The sequence below is a fragment of the Nicotiana tabacum genome, chromosome 10, assembly GCF_000715075.1.
Source record: "Nicotiana tabacum cultivar K326 chromosome 10, ASM71507v2, whole genome shotgun sequence".
Taxonomy (NCBI): Eukaryota; Viridiplantae; Streptophyta; class Magnoliopsida; order Solanales; family Solanaceae; genus Nicotiana; species Nicotiana tabacum.
This window is the reverse complement of record NC_134089.1, coordinates 89,106,755-89,124,701: the sequence shown is the minus strand read 5'-3', so window position 1 is coordinate 89,124,701 and position 17,947 is coordinate 89,106,755.

Below are 17,947 nucleotides of genomic sequence, written 5' to 3'. Positions count from 1 at the left end.
ATTTCTAAAATTCGGGGGTACATTTATGTGACCCACCACAATTTAATCTTGTTAATAAAATAAACATGTTGTGGATCGTGGTTACGGCTCTCGTGACATGATTCTCAACATGTAATTAAATAATTAGTTGTATAACAATTGGATTATTAAAAGCGGTTTAAAGGGAATAAAAATGCACATAGGTTTCAAGGATGTTTTAAAATCAAATAAATAGGCCAATATTAATAGTTGAGCGATCGTGCTAAAATTGCGGAACCCGAGAATGCCTAACACCTTCTCCCGGGTTAACAGAATTTCTTACCTGGATTTCTGTGTTCGTGGACTGTAAAACAGAGTCAATCTTTCCTCGATTCTAGATTTAAAACCGGTGACTTGGGACATCATAAATTATCCCAAGTGACGACTCTAATTTCTAAATAAAATAATTCCGTTTTGATGGTCACTTAAATTGAAAAAAAACTCCCCTTATATACCCCTTCCAGGATTGGTAAAAAGGAGGTGTGACACTTATTAGACTAGATTAGATTCAATTCTTGTGGCATGGGTAGTTCTTTAAGTTATTGAGTTTCTGAATTGTGATAATAAAATGTAGCGTTCTATAACTCTGGTATGGCAAATGTACGACATTCACAATATCTTCTCTCTTAACCAAACTAGATCCAAGCAAAATAAGGCCCAACATGTTCTGTAGTATTGTTCTTAGTTTGCTTTAATTGAGTACACATCTTCTAAAATAAATCAAGGCGTGTCATTTACAATCAAATCATTTAATCTATGGCCCTCACATTAGTATTATAAATAGAAAACATTCTTTGAACATTCGTAGTTAGCCCTAGGTGCGTTTATAAAAAAATCACTATAGCTACGGGTACGGTTCCCGTTACGTAGTTGTGATACCTAATTCCCGAATTCGGGGGTGCATTTCATGTAACCCGATCATAACAACTTCAAATTTTAATAAAATGAACACGTCGTGAATCATGGGTGCATTTCATGTAGCGTGGTTTGCGGTGTGTTCCAAAACAAACAAGTGTACGACAATCATAACTTGTTCAAGAAATAATTCCATAAAATAATTAAAAGCGGTTATAAAGTTAAAAATGCACAATAGGTTTAAAATGTGTAGTAAATCAAATAATAGGCCAATTATTAATAATTTAAGCGACCGTTCTAGAACCACGGAATCCGGGAATGCCTAACACCTTCTCCCGGGTTAACAGAATTCCTTACTTAGAATTTCTGGTTTCGCAGACTTTTAAATAAAATCAAAATTTCCTCGATTTGGGATTTAAAATGAACCAGTGACTTGGGACACCATAATAAATATTCCAAGTGGCGACTCTGATAAATTAAATAAAATAATTTCATTTCGAATAATGTCACTTTAATTGGAAAAACTCCCTTATATCACCCCCTCGGGTGGTAAAAAGGAGGTGTGACAATGATACTTTCTTCGAGTCCGTCAAACCGTTCGCGGGTGATAGACCGCTTGAGTTTGTGAGTGGTGATAAACTTCACGTCGTTGATAGAGGCGTCGTCGCTGCCGCTGATGATCATGTTGATTGTACGAGCTGGAGATGGCGACTTTGGCGAGCCTTGATGCTCACATCCTCTAGCGAAGTTAGTCCTCCCCTTATCGCTTAACAGCTCCTTGAGGTGACCTTGCCGTAACATGTTTACGACTTCCTATCTAAGGGCGATGCAATCTTCTGTTTTGTGCCTGCTTTCCTGGTGGAACTCACAGAGGGCGTCGAATTTTCTAGTGTTCGGATTTGATCTCATCTTTGGCAGCCATTTCACTTTTGTTTCGAAATTCTCAAGAGCGTGGACTATTTCTGTAGGCGACATACAAAAATTGTGAGTGGATATCAAAGGAGGCATATCTCTTTCGTTCTGATGAGTTCCTGTCCTCGATCTGGATGGTCCTTCTTCATAGCAAAGGGAGGGTGCGGCAGCCGCCCTAACATATGGTTGTTGTTGTTCCTTGTTAGGTCGTGGAATCGGATGATCTCTTCTGGTACTGTCTCTTCGTTCTTTCTTGGATTCGGCTTGTACCGAGGTTAGCCGATGAGTTGGTCCGTTGAGATCGTCCTCGTCTGCTCGAACCTAGGCACAATAAGCCTTGTGGATTTCGTTCCTAGTGGTTGGAGGATACTTCATCAATCGACTCAACAGTTTTCTTGTTGCTCTAGAACCCTCTCTATTCAGCCCGTTTTGAAAAGCTGTGACCGCCATCCTTTCGGATACGTTTGGCAGAGTCATCCTTACTCTGTTGAACCGGGCGGGGAAATCCCTTAGTCCCTCTCCCAGGGACTACTTAATAGAAAATATGTCATTTACTCTAGGCTCGACCTTCTTGGCTCTGGCATGGGTGGTTACGAACTTATCGGCCATTTCTTAGAAATTTTCTATGGAGAGTGCTGGTAGCTATGAATACCATGTTAATGCCCCTCCCGTGAAGGTTTCACCAAACTTCTTCAGCAAAATGGAAGATACTTATTCCTTGGCGAGGTCGTTGCCTTTCACGGCGGTGACGTAGTGAGTCACATGATCTTCAGGATCGGTCATTCCGTCGTATATCCCGAGGTAGGGCGTTATTTTGAAGATCTTCGGTATGGTATGTGGGGTTGAATCATCACTGTACGGTTGCTCTACGAACCTACCGGTGACCCTTTTCGGCAGCAGCTTAGGAGCGCCCGGTATCTTGTCTAACTCGTTCTTGGTGTTCTTTCATCTGGTCTCGGAGTACCTTATTTTCATTCTCCATTTCCTCCATCCTTTTTAGAATGGCAACGAGGGCATTGTCACCTGCACTATCAGTAATGTTGTGAATTATGCCTGTCGTTGGAGGGAGGGGCCAGTTGCACTGCTCGTCTGTTTGTTATATCGTGCAAATCCTTGCGGCTTCTGCAGCCATGCCTGGAGTGGGTTGTTCAGGACGCTTGCTAGCGTGTCGGTCAGCCATGCCTCGAGGAGTTTTTTTCACAACTGGGGGTGTCCTTTCCTCTGTAGACACGTAGGCTCTTTTTCCGCTGGGTTTTGTTATGTTGCAGTGTGAGGGCGGCGATCTCTCTCGCCTAGGGGATGCGTTGGGCATCGTGTCTTCACTTATTATTTCACAGTTTTCGTTGATGACATTCATGAGGTTGGTTGGGAAGTCACTTATTATTTTTGTCCTTTCTCCTTGGTTACCTGTCATGTAGAGTTTTGTATACACAAAGAAAGGAGGCCTCGGGATTTTTTAATGTTAGTGACTTGCAATGATTATAGATCTAGAGGTAATTAAAATTTAACTAAGAAATCCCTAAAACGGCACCAAATTATTTGACCAAAAAATATATATCTTGGTTCGAATAACTAAATTTATATAAATAAGGATTATTCTTAGTTAACAATAATATCCCTAGATAGAGTTCTTAAAGAAGCAACAAATATTACATAGATCTGGTCGGACAATGGTGGTGGCATACAATAAATATTCTAGAAATCACAATAATATAGCATTCAATAATAATAAATAGCAATAAATATCATTTAAGTAAATAAAAGGAATGATTCACGCAAGAAGGGATGGAATAAGTGGATGTTCTTTCTGACAATGATGAATGATAAACAATCCCTTGAATATTTGAGTTATTCTTTCGGATCTAGTGAAAAAGTATATACAAGATGATATTTTTATCTTAGCTAGTGAGATCCGATTATTTCTCTAAGTCAAAATGTATTTTTTACAAATGAATATCACATATCGCCTATCATGTGTATTTTTCTATTTATAGGAAACATGTTCCTGAAAAACTTTAATAGTACAAATACAAAAAATATTCATCACAATATTCTTTTTAATATCCTATCTTGAAACTAATCCTTATAACTCTACTAAAAATACTCAGATCTCGGCCTCGACCCTTGTTGAGGCCTTGACTTTGGCCCTCGATCTCGGCCTCGACCCTTGACTTTGGCCCTCGTTGACTCTTCGACTTCGGCCCTTGGTTACTCTTTGACCACATACCATATACTTCGCAGCTTCTTGGGGCATTGGCTTAAATATTCTAATTAAAGATAGATTATGACTCATACAACCACTGAGCCGAGCCAATGGATCATCCAAGCACACTAGCATAGAGTACTCCAATGGAGTAAAAATAGAGCACACAGAACTCGCGGAGTTCACTTCTGGGGTCAGTACCAATAAATTAATAATTAAGGTACCTATAGTACAGTTGTTTATTTAAGCTTTCAGCAGAAAAGGGAAAAAGAAAACACATCTAACGAATCAGTTATGGATAAACTGTTTGATCAGAAATAAACACTAAGAAAATCTTACTGCAAAGATTTGGTATACATACTGACATTATAATATAGATGGCTACTACATCAACTTATGCATTACTTGGATTAAATGAAAATGATACAATACCCTGGGTGCTGCCACAAAAAAAGTAAATTAAAACAAGATAGGTTCGAATGAAGTCCAAATCTGAAAGCTAATTTCTCAAAAGGAAACATTTCTTCGATCACTTGTAACACCTAAAATGATCAGCTTGCTGGCATAGACTTTGACATTTCTCGGCCAATTGACCCGAACCATCCTCGAATTCACAAGCCTCTTCCGTCGCTTTCCTCTCATTCATCCCTTGGGTTGACGCAATACCTTGGCAGTGCGCTGCACATAACCGCGACATTTCATTCACATCTACTTCTCTCTCTACTTTCTCTTCTTCTTTCGTAGCCCTTTCGAGGTCAGCCAATATTGCCTGATGTCTATGATCGCCGCCGCGCTCCGCCGCTTTGCCCGTCGCCATGATAACGTTTACTGTTTGCCAATTTAATTTCTTCGGGAAAATTAACGTTGGTGAGTAGGAATTAGGGAGTGGAACCTATATATGAACTTTCATATTCAAGGCGGTTTGAAGATGACACAGGGCGACACGTGTGTTGGCAAACTGCGGTGGCACATTTCTAGTATATGAATCTGCGGACAGAGTATGCTTACTTGGACAGTACGTAGCCTATATTAAGTTCGAACCCTAAGCGAAGATGTAATCTACTTTTAAGCTCGTCGTTTGTGTCAAAGAAAGAGCTCAATACTTTTGTTCAATAATCCATTTTTCATTAGACAAATTAGTTTTATTGTTATAAAATAAAGACCGTAAAGTAAAGATAAGTATGGAGAGAAATTGTTATATTATTCGAATTCAAACTAATGTACACTTCTATTTATAGAAGAAAGGAAGTTATTGTGTAAACTGGTACTATACCAGATATGGATAATCTTCTACTGAGAGCAATGTTTATCCATAACGGAGTACTGAAAGGATAAGCTTATTATACCCGATATGGATAATCTTCTATCGGGGGTAATGTTTATCCATAACTGGGTACTGAAAGGATAAGCTTATTATACCCGGTATGGATAATCTTCTACCGGGGGTAATGTTTATCCATAACTGGGTACTGAAAGGATAAGCTTATTATACCCGGTATGGATAATCTTCTACCGGGGGTAATGTTTATCCATAACTGGGTACTGAAAGGATAAGCTTATTATACCCGGTATGGATAATCTTCTACCGGGGGTAATATATTTACGGTGGAGTCCCATATGGATAAGCTTCTTCAGGAAGCTTATTTACAACGGAGTACTAAATAAACATCTATAATATAATATATTTATAACACTCCCCTGGATGTTCATTAAAAGATAATGTGCCTCATTAAAACCTTACTAGGAAAAACCACGTGGGAAAAAATCCTCGTGAAGGAAAAAGAGTACACATATTTAGTAATACGCAATGCTAGTTGCCTCATTAAAAACCTTATAAGGAAAAAACCTTAGTAAGGGAAAAATAGTGCATCGCGTATTTTACTCCCCCTGATGAAAACCTTGTTTCAAATATTTGAGTCTCCGCATTCCAATCTTGTATATCATCTTCTCAAAAGTTGAAGTTGGCAAAAGATTTAGTGAATAAATCTGCAGGATTATCACTTGAACGGATTTGTTGCATATCAATGTCACCACTTTTCTGAAGATCGTGTTGTCACACCTCCTTTTGTCGCGCCCGCGGGGCGCAGGGGAGTTTTTCCAATCGAAGGACAATCGAAGCGGGATTGGTTTAATTATTTCAGAGTCGCCACTTGGGAGATTTAGGGTGTCCCAAGTCACCGATTTTAATCCCGAATCGAGGAAAATAATGACTCTATATTACAGTCTGCGTACCAGAAATCCGGATAAGGAATTCTGTTAACCCGGGAGAAGGTGTTAGGCATTCCCGAGTTCCGTGGTTCCAGCACGGTCGCTCAACTGTTATATTTGGCTTGATTATCTGATTTTATACAAGTGTGAACTTATATGCAAAATTTAACTTTTAACCGCTTTTATCATTTACTGTTTTTATCAAGAATTGCAACGTTGTGAAAATGTATCTCGAACCGCGTTACAATCAATGTACCCATGGTCGTCGACACACTTTAACTCCGTTGAGATTTGGATTTGGGTCACATCAATGTGCACCCGAATTTAAGAAGGTAAGGTTTATTAAAGCGTGTCCTAAAGGGACTAACGTGTTGTTATTTTAGGAGGGTTGTGAGATTTGCTGAACAACCCGTCCTGGAAACTAAATGCTTCAATAATATACATTTAACAAGGGCCCCGCATATGCGTGTTTTGTTTATTTTTCATCGAGGCTCATCTCGTTCTTATTTTAAAAGGATATCCTATAGCAACTACGTTTCTTGTCGTTTTTGTCTCTATCAATTGAAAACGGTAGATAATCCTAATTAATCACATGCTTGCAAGTTGTTTGTAATGGAATTCGGAAATGCTTAAAAAATCGGGACCAAAGCTGCGTGCACAGTCGGCCAAACAAATAATCATGGGCCCAAATCCAGCCCACGCGTGGTTGGCCAGACCTGGGCCCCTGCTCGTTCGACGCGGGCCTGCCTGGTCTGTCTTCGACCTGGGCTCGACCTTCATGAGGTTGAGGCCCTGAATTTGTGTTCTTTATCTTGAAACATGGTTTTAGGAGTTATATATGGCAATTTATTGGAAAGGGAAGAACTTAATCTACAGTGTACAAATTTCATGCTTGGACTGCATTACAACATATACGGCAAAGCAAACTAAATCTGAGAGGCAACCTAATTCATTGAGACCACTTTTATCTAGCAGCATACATATACAATTATCATTCGATACCCTATATTGACATCAACTAGGCTTATAAGCTAACTTCAGTATCCCAAATATGAGCTATTAGACATTACATGACATTCAACACAACAGTACATGTATATAAACAACATCTGCAGATCTTCTCTTTTATACTCATTGCTCAAACTTTCGAGTTACATTGGTAGTGTAATTGTGTACCTGGTATGGAGGACAAAGAAGGAAGGAATGATCAGCTAGGCAGTATGCAGTAAACACAGCAACAACAGATGCTCAGCAACAATACAGCAACAACCAAATAACCACGAAGATGAAGTTCACACGTTGGTCGAACAGCAGACAAATATTCCCAGGAAACAAGATAGGAAACAAGACCAATCGAGAAAAGAACCAGAATATTTTGTGCTATAGCCGACGGAAATTCAGTAACCACCAAAGCTCAGTACACAACCAGCACAGTTTCAAACAATCAGGAAGACTACAACTCAATGTACGGCACACAAAACTCAATGTAGTAGCAATCACAGCTGAAGATACACAGGCTTCTCCTAATGGAACAGTAATCAACCTAGTTAGGATGACCAGCCTGATTTCTTATGCAGTTTTGGACAATGTTCAGTTACAGTATTTTCTGGAAATTTCTTTCTGTTTTTCTTCACTTTTCTTTAACTCACAAAATCCCTCTCAAGACTAAAATTTTCCAACCTTTTTTTCTCTTTTTTCTGAAGACTAAAAGTCCAGCCCCCTTTCAGTTCTCAAATGGACTATTTATAAGCCAAATGATTCAGTGCAGCTAGCTGCCTGCCCTGCCAATTGGCAGAATGCCCATACCCTTTAAGGCCCATGCCTAAGCATCTTTTGGTGTCAGCCCCCTTTATTCCCCACGCCTGGTTTTGTTTAATCAGGAGTTATGGGCATCATTTTATTATTCAATTTAAGCCCCATACCCTTGTGTCTTGTTCCCCCATTGGCATTAGTTTAATCCTAATTTAGTACCCCATTTGTCAGCTCACTTAAACTAATTACTTCTGTTCTTTTTAACACCCCAGAATACCCCTGTCAACCTTGATTATTACTGCCCCTGCCTATTGCAGCATCAGGACATTTTTGAACTGATGAAAGTTCGAACTCAAGACTGGCTGGGCTGAACCTTTTCAGTCAGCTTTATAGTGCAAACAAACCATTTCAAACAATGCTGGGGCATTCAGTCAATAGCAAGGTTCAATTAGTCATGCGACATTATTAGCTCATTCGACTCATTAGTTATAGAAAACTGATCGACGACATTTATCGAGTCGACTATACTAATCATAACAGGTAATAATCAGTCGTTCAAATAGACAACACATACAGGGACCTAAAGGGCATCAGACAGTTTTTGTTCAGTTACTAGGGCTATATGGATTAATTCGCTTGACGACTACTCTAATCGAACATGCACATCACAGAATACATTCAAATCATACACAGAAAATAATTGACCAAATAAAAGGTCTTTATAGAGATGAAAGAAGTCCGAATGAAAAATAACAAAATAACAAACAAACACAAAGAGATATGCTGACCACTTATTTAGAAATAAAACACAAGAAAGGAAAACTTACCAAAAGTGTTTAAATCAAACGGACCCGAATCCGATTCAACCTCGAACTTTTGAGGCCGAACAAACTTTAATCAGGGTGTTCTCACATGAGAACGCCTTGATTAAGGTCTATTAGACCTCAAACCCATGTCCAAACCGGCCGGATTCCCCAGGTGCATGTGTTCTAAAGTCTGGATTTCCAGATCTGATTTTTAGGGAGTTGTGGGTAGATTCGGACCAAACCAAGTTTGGTTTGGTCACGAGGAAGGTCAGGGGAGTGTCTGGTATGAAGATGGGATGGTTTGGCATAGATCCGGGTTCGACTCAAATCTTCAAATGAAGATTCGAGATGAACGGAAGTGATTCGAGGCTCGTGGTTAGTGGCTTCGTGTTCAGGACAGTGAGGTGGTCCTAGGGTGTTCAGGAGGCGGCCACCGGCGTCCATGCCGCCGGCTTTAATGGCGAGGGAGACGGGGGCGGCTAGGGTTTCTAATGGGAGGTCTGGGTTTGAGCTTGGGGACGAAGGGGTGGGGTGTTGGTATAGGGGGCGTGGGTATAAGGGAAGGTTTATATATGGTCTATGGGATTGGATCTGAGCCGTTAGATCAGATGATCTCAACGGCTTGGATCTGATGCTGAGAAATGAGACGGTGTCGTTTGGCAGTTAAACGGGGTCGTTTGGTTTAAGTGAGGGGTTGGGTCAGGCTGGTTATTTGGGTCGGGTTTGAACATGGGTCGCTGAAAGAGGTCCTGAACCGTTGGATCGGCTGGGACGGACGGCTCAGATTGATTTGCCTGAAACGACGTCGTTTCAGGAGGTGCCTGGGCAGGCCTGGTCTGGACCGGGTCAGATCGTTGGTTTGGGCTTGTTTTTGTCTTATTTTTTTTTTGGCCCAAATTGATTTCAACTTTCTTTTGTTTTCCAATTTAAAGAAAAATAAAAAATAAAAATAACTAATAAAACAAATGAAATTAAAACAAATAACAATATGGCATTTCAACATAATTATCATACCAAGTAAGTTAAATCACAACCTAAAACGGACGATGCACATATATTTATATTTTTGAATTTTCTTTTAACGCCACATATATTTTTCGTATTTTTGTTTGATAATGACTAGATGCAAAATGGACAGACTCACAAACGACTAACAAAACATGTCATGAAAAGACCGAAAAATTGTACAGCGAAGCCTTTTGCCACTATTTTTATTTTCACTTGAACGGATTTGTTGCACATCAATATCACCACTTTTCTGAAGATCGTGTGTGTAGAATAATTTTGGTGAAATGTGCTTCGTTCTATCTCCTTTTATAAATCCTCCCTTCAATTGGGCTATGCATGCAACATTGTCTTCGTATAAAATTGTGGGTCTTTTCTCACATTCCAAACCACATTTTTCTCGAATAAAATGCATTATTGATCCCAACCATACGCATTCCCTACTTACTTCATGAATAGCTATTATCTCAGCGTGATTTGAAGAAGTAGCAACAATAAATTGCTTTGCGGAGCACCATGATATGATATTACCTCCATATGTAAATACGTAACCGGTTTGAGATCGAACTTTATGGGGATCAGATAAATAACTTGCATCTGCATAACCAACAAGGTCTGCACTATCTTTGTTAGCATAAAACAAACCCATATCAAGAGTTCCCTTTAAATATCGCAATATATGCTTAATCCCGTTCCAATGTCTCCGTGTAGGAGAAGAACTATATCTTGCTAGTAAATTAACAGAAAATGCTATGTCAGGCCTTGTAGCATTAGCAAGATACATTAGTGCACCAATTGCACTGAGATAGGGTACTTCGGGACCAAGGAGTTACTCGTCCTCTTCTGGAGGCCGGAACAAATCCTTATTCACTTCAAGTGATCGAACAACCATTGGTGTACTCAATGGGTGCGCTTTGTCCATATAAAAGCGTTTTAAGACCCTTTCTGTTTAGGCAGATTGATGGATAAAGATCTCGTCTGCTAAATGTTCAATTTGCAGACCAAAACAAAGTTTTGTCTTTCCAAGATCTTTCATCTCAAATTCTTTCTTAAGATATTCAATTGCCTTTTGGAACTCTTCTGGAGTTCCAACAAGATTTATGTCATCAACATAAACAGCAAGTATAACAAATTATGATGCTATTTTCTTTATAAAAATACATTGACAAGTAACATCATTTATGTAACCTTCTTTCAGCAAATATTCACTAAGGCGATTATACCACATGCGCCCAGATTGCTTTAAACCGTACAAAGATCTTTGTAATCTGATTCAATACATTTCCTCAGATTTTGCTTCAGGGATTTTCATATAAATTTCATTATCAAGTGAACTGTACAGATAAGCTGTAACTACATCCATTAGATGTATTTCAAGCTTTTCATGTAGTGCTAAACTGATGAGATATCGAAATGTTATGGCATCCATAACAGGTGAATATGTTTCATCAAAATCGACTCCAGGTCGTTGTGAGAATCCTTGTGCAACAAGGCGAGCTTTGTATCTTTCAACTTTATTTTTATCATTCCTTTTTCGCACAAAAACCCATTTATGACCAACTGGTTTTATACCAGCAGGTGTTTGGACTACTGGTCCAAAGACCTCTCTTTTAGCAAGTGACTTCAATTCCGATTGAATTGCCTCTTGCCATTTTGGCCAATCAGATCTTTGTCGACATTCTTCGACAAATCGAGGTTCAAGATCCTCACTGTCTTGCATAATATTAAGTGCAACATTATATGCAAAAATATTATCCACCACTATTTTTGATCGATTTAAATTAATCCCATCACCGATCGAACTTATTAAAAGTTTCTCACTCACATGAGCTTTGGGTTCATTGATTTCTTCAGGAATCTCAGAACTAATCAGATTTTGGGTCTCTTCAGGAGATCCCTTCATAGTATCGTTTTGATCATTTGTCAATTTTCTTTTTCGAGGATTTCGATCCTTAGAACCCAAAGGCCTACCACGCTTCAGGCGTGCTTTAGGTTCACTATCTCTCATGCTAGTAGATGGTCCTACTGGGACATCAATTCGGATAAGCACATTCTCTGCTGGGATATGTGACTTAGTTGTCCTTTTCAAATCAGTAAATGCGTCTGGCATTTGATTTGCTATATTCTGTAAATGGATGATCTTCTGGACCTCCTGATTACATATAGGGGTATGGGGATCAAAGTGAGATAATGATGAAATTTTCCACACAATTTCTCTTTTGATTTCCTTTTTCTCTCCCCCTAATTGTGAAATTTGTTTCATCAAACCAACAATCTACAAATCGAGCAGTAAATAAATCTCCTGTCAATGGTTCAAGATAGCGAATAATAGAGGGTGATTCAAACCCAACATATATTCCTATCCTTTTTTGTGGTCCCATCTTACTACGTTGTGGTGGTGCTACCGACACATATACAGCACATTCAAAAATTCGTGGATGGTCAATATTTGGTTCATGACCAAAAACTAATTATGACGGAGAATATTTATTATAATGTGTCGGTCTGAGACGGATAAGTGATGTTTCATGCAAGATAGCATGGCCCCAAGCAGTAGTGGGCAATTTTGTTTTCATAAGTAGTGGTCTTGCTATCAATTGCAGGTGTTTAATAAATGACTCTGCAAGACCATTTTGAGTATGAACATAAGCTACAGGATGTTTAACTTTTATTGCAACGGATAGACAATAATCATCAAAAGCTTGAGATGAGAATTCTCCAGCATTATCAAGGCGAATAACCTTTATAGGATAATCTGGGAATTGTGCCCTTAATCGAATTAGTTGGGCTAATAACTTTGCAAACGCCAGGTTGCGAGATGATAGTAGGCACACATGAGACCATCTTGAAGATGCATCTATTAGGACCATAAAATATCTAAACAACCCACTTGGTGGGTGAATAGGTCCACATATATCCCCATGTATACGCTCTAAAAAGGCAGAGGATTTAATACCAACCTTCATTGGTGATGGTCTAGTGATCATTTTTCCTTGATAACAAGCATCACAAGAAAATTCGTCATTTGTAAGAATCTTCAAGTTCTTTAATGGATGCCCACTCGAATTTTCAGTAATTCGTCTCATCATTATTGATCCGGGATGGCCCAAACGGCCATGCCAAAGCACAAAAGTATTTGAATCCGTAAACTTTTGGTTTACGATAGAGTGTGCTTCAATTGTACTAATTTTTGAATAGTATAAGCTAGGAGATAAAGTTGGTAACTTTTCTACAATGCATTTCTGGCTAGAAATATTCTTTGTAACACAAAGATATTCCCTGTTCATTTCATCTATTATCTCAACATGATACCCATTTCGGCAGATATCTATAATACTCAACAAGTTTCTTCGGGACTTGGATGAGAATAATGCATTGCCTATAATAAGTTTTGTTCCCTTAGACAGAAATATTATGGCTCTTCCGGAGCCTTCAATCAAACTTATATTACCAAAAATTGTTGAAACATTTGCTTTTTCCTTATACAAATAAGAAAAGTATTTCTGATCGTTGAATATGGCATGAGTTGTTCCACTATCAATAACACAAATATCTTCATGATTTGTCTTTGATCCAAACATAATTTGAGGGTTATCCATATTCTTCAAAATAACATAAATAAAATATATTATAGTAAACATCATTATCAAAGCATAACTTTTATTTATGTACAACAATTACATAACCATACTATCTATTACAAACAACAAAAATTAAAATATTTACATTTCTACAGATTCACTACCGATTATATGACTTGTTTCTCCTTCTGGGAGTGCAAAGTAATCAGCTACATCCAATTGTATGAAGTCTAAATTATCTTCAGAAATAAAATTTACTTCAGCATTTTTCTCTGTCTTCTTCAGGGAGGCTTGATAAAGCTCAACCAGGTGTTTTGGCGTACGACAGGTACGTGACCAGTGCCCTTTTCCTCCACATCTATAGCATGCATTTTCTGCATTTGGCGCTTGCACCTCTTCATGCTTTTGTTCCTTCCTTTTCCACTGCTGGTGATGAGAAGGCTTCTTTGGTGCATTATTATTACCATGATTGGGGTTTCTTCCCCGACCACGGCCATGACCACGACTGGGGCCACGACCTCTTCCACGTTTAGCTTGGTGGAAGTTCGTCTCATTCACTTCAGGGAATGGACAAGAACCAATAGGTCGGCTTTCATGATTTTTCATTAATAGCTCATTATGTTGCTCTGCTATAAGAAGATGTGAGATAAGTTCAGAATATTTTTTAAATCTCATCTCTCGATATTGCTGCTACAGGAGCATATTCAAGGCATGAAAAGTGGTGAAAATTTTCTCCAACATATCATGATCAGTAATATTATCACCACATAATTTTAATTGGGAAATAATTTTGAACATAGCAGAATTATACTCTCTAATAGATTTAAAAACTTGTAACCTTAGATGAGTCCAATCATAACGTGCCTGTGGAAGAACGACCATCTTCAGGTGGTCATATTTATCTTTCAAATTATTCCACAGTATGACTGGATCTTTAATAGTGAGATATTCCATTTTCAGGCCCTCATCAAGGTGATGGCGTAGGAATATCATTGCTTTGGCACGGTCTTGGTTTGATGCCTGATTTTTATCCTTGATGGTGTCTGCCAGACCCATCGCATCAAGATGAATTTCAGCATCAAACACCCAAGACATGTAGCTTTTGCCCGATATATCCAGGGCTACAAATTCAAGTTTAGAAAGATTTGACATTATTTAGGAAAAGAAAGTTCTTACCTCAGATACTTTCAAAATATTTGCTCGAGATGGTAGAGCTTAACGACTGTAAAGTAAAGATAAGTATAGAGAGAAACTGTTATATTATTTGAATTCAAACTGATGTACATAATGAACTGAAATCTCTTCTATTTATAGAAGAAAAGAAGCTGTTGTGTAAGCTGCTACTATACCAGATATGGATAATCTTCTACTGAGAGCAATGTTTATCCATAACGGAGTACTAAAAGGATAAGCTTATTATACCCGATATGAATAATCTTCTATCGAGGGTAATGTTTATCCATAACTGGGTACTAAAAGGATAAGTTTATTATACCCGGTATGGATAATCTTCTATCGGGGTAATATTTATCCATAATTGGATACTGAAAGGATAAGCTTATTATACCCGGTATGGATAATCTTCTACCGGGGGTAATGTTTATCCATAACCGGGTACCGAAGTGATAAGCTTCTTCAGGAAGCTTATTTCCAATAGAGTACTAAATAGATAAACATATTTACGGTGAAGTCCCATATGACTAAGCTTCTTCAGGAAGCTTATTTACAACGGAGTACTAAATGAACATCCATAATATAATATATTTATAACATTTATGACTTTTTTCTAGTTTTCCACCACTTATGAGTTTTTAATCTTCTATTTCCTTTTTTTCTTTTTCTTTTATTACTTCTTACTCATTTATTTAAAAAAAATACAAAATTCCTTTTTCTTTCTCTAATTTCTCAAAAATAAAGATAGCAACTAACAAAAGAACCTTATGCATAATAAATAGGTAACCAATAAGACTCATAGGCATAATAATAGTGTGTAACTAAGGAGACACAAAGCATTATTGATGTGATTTTTTAAAATAAAACTGCAAATAAAAAAAAGTATGGAAGGACAAAAAAAGAAAAGAAAAATAAGAATCCTTTTTTATGAAGGTTATTGAAAGACATAGAAAGCATTAGTAGTTATTCTTATTTCGTATAAGATGGATACTTTCACCTCTTTAATTCTCTCTTATTCCCGAGAAAAATCAAAAGCATAAAATAGCAAGCACATAAAAAGATTAAAAGCGGAATATGCACGAAAAACTATTGCCTGCAATTTTAAAATAAATAAGAAAAGTCAGCATCCCTCTCAACACAAACAAAAGGAAAGAAATTGAGAATGAACTATCAGAAGTCTCAATCTCCTTAGAAATTAGAAGGGAAAAGAAGCTACCTGAATCAAGACAAAAAACTATAATAGCCGATGTAACAGATAAAAAATCAATTAAAGTGGACCGGAGAGAGTAATAGAATGGACTTCAAAAAAGATACGGAAGCAAAACTAAAATAGCCTGTACAAGTTTTCAATTACCTACGGTATATATAACAAAAACTTTTAACTACTACATTTCGAAAACTTACCCGTTATCCTTTCTCAAAAACTATTGCTACCTTATACATTATTTTATCAATATCATAGTACATTTATGCATTTACCATATCAAAAACAACACAAAAAACAATAGAATTTTAGTCGTACTTTTAGTGTAGTTTTTCTTTTCTTTTGCCATTGTGTAATTTTTCTTTTCCACCTTGTAGCCTTTAACATAGAGATAGCCGACCATTATAAGCATAATATATCAAATTGCTCTCTTGCATATATTTACCCAAGAAGCAGTAGAGTATCTCAGTTTTATATATTTGTACAAAAATATCCTAATTTTATACATATACCAATATACGTATTAGAAATTACCTAGAACACTTGCACCATTTCACTCCTTCTCTGTTTTGTTTATGCACTTCCTTATCCATAAAGACTGCACCCGTTCTTCTCAAAAAGATAAAGAGGAGATAATATAGAAAAGAAAAATTACTCAAAGCCTTTGAAGAAATTGAAAAATAAAGTTAGTAGTTATTCAATTGAAGTGAATAAAAATATATATAGTTCATGAAATGGTTAAATCTCTAAATGTGAAATGAAAAGACAAATTAAGTTTCATAACCTTCATGAATCGGCACTTCCTATTTTTCAAGTTATCATGTTTCTTCTCGTAAGCTTATTTCTATTTATTCTCATAAAAAAATTTACTGTTTAGAATATATAATGCTTAGATGGAAGATTAAGGGTTTCAAAAGAATAACATTCAAACGTTAAACTTTTTTGTAACTTTCGACAGTTACAATGACCTTTTGATTTATTGCTTAGTGGGCTATTAAATGTAGTGAGTGAGACTTTATTAAAAAAACAATTTATATAGAATGAATGAGAGGAATAAAGAAAAAATTGCCAAAAAAAGGAGAAAAAAGATAAATGACAATCCTAGTCTAAGAGAGGTGTCAAGTCATCTTTTCTTTTCCCTCCTTTATATATATATATATATATAGATGTCCAAATTTAAACAACAATAAAAGAAACTCCGACATTGTTATAAAAAAGGAAAATTTCCACATGAGAACAACCGAGCTCCCTACTTTTCAATTTTATAGCTCATATTTCAATTGTAATTTTTTCATTCCTATACACTATTGGAAACTTTATTACCCTAAATGCTCATGTTTAATAAATTACCCTACCTGCACAAGTTTTGTTTACAAAATATATAAATTCCACCTTAAAAAGCTTCCAATCCATTATTAGTGCCTTCAATTAAGGGATTTAGTTACGCCCTTTTTTTTCTCCTCTTTCCCCTTTCTCTCCGGATCTTCCACCCCTTTCACAAGCGGCAATTCACAAATGGCAATTCCCAAACACTGAAATGGACGTAACCAAAAAAAAAAAATGTTTAGATACGAATTTGATATTCATAGTTTAGCTTCACATAAATCTATATGAGGATCAATATTGAAAAAATGCCAACTCGAACCATGGAATGGTCGAAAATAATCATCTGAAAAAGAGTCGATTGCATGCTCTTTTACGAACTGCCTGATTGCCAGGTACTGACTTCCCTAGTGCCTGATGACTACCAATATTTGGAAGTGCACATGACCTTCAAGGTTTTCGAAAGAAGATAAAATAAAATCACATCTCCCATTCGACCAAAAAGCTTCCTTTCTTTTAATTTATCCCTTTGATTTAGTAAGATATCTTGTATATGGGTATCCTTCCACAATACAGAAAAGATGATAAACTCCTCAAACCAAATTGACAGCACAAACGCTTAGACCTCATTGCATACACTTGCTAAGAAAGATCACAGGGATTAATTTCCTTAAAGTTCCATCTTTTTACCTCGCAGTTAAAGACTGTTTACAAGCAGCAATATGAGCGAACTGATACACTGCTAGCACTAACAAACCCCCACCCTAAGTATTCAATATAACTCAAATGGATGATCTAAATTGCAGTACAATATCATACAACTTAAATATAATTTTATACAAATTTTATATAATATATTTATTGTATATTTTGTATTTGATTTATACATAGTAAAAATAAATTCCAT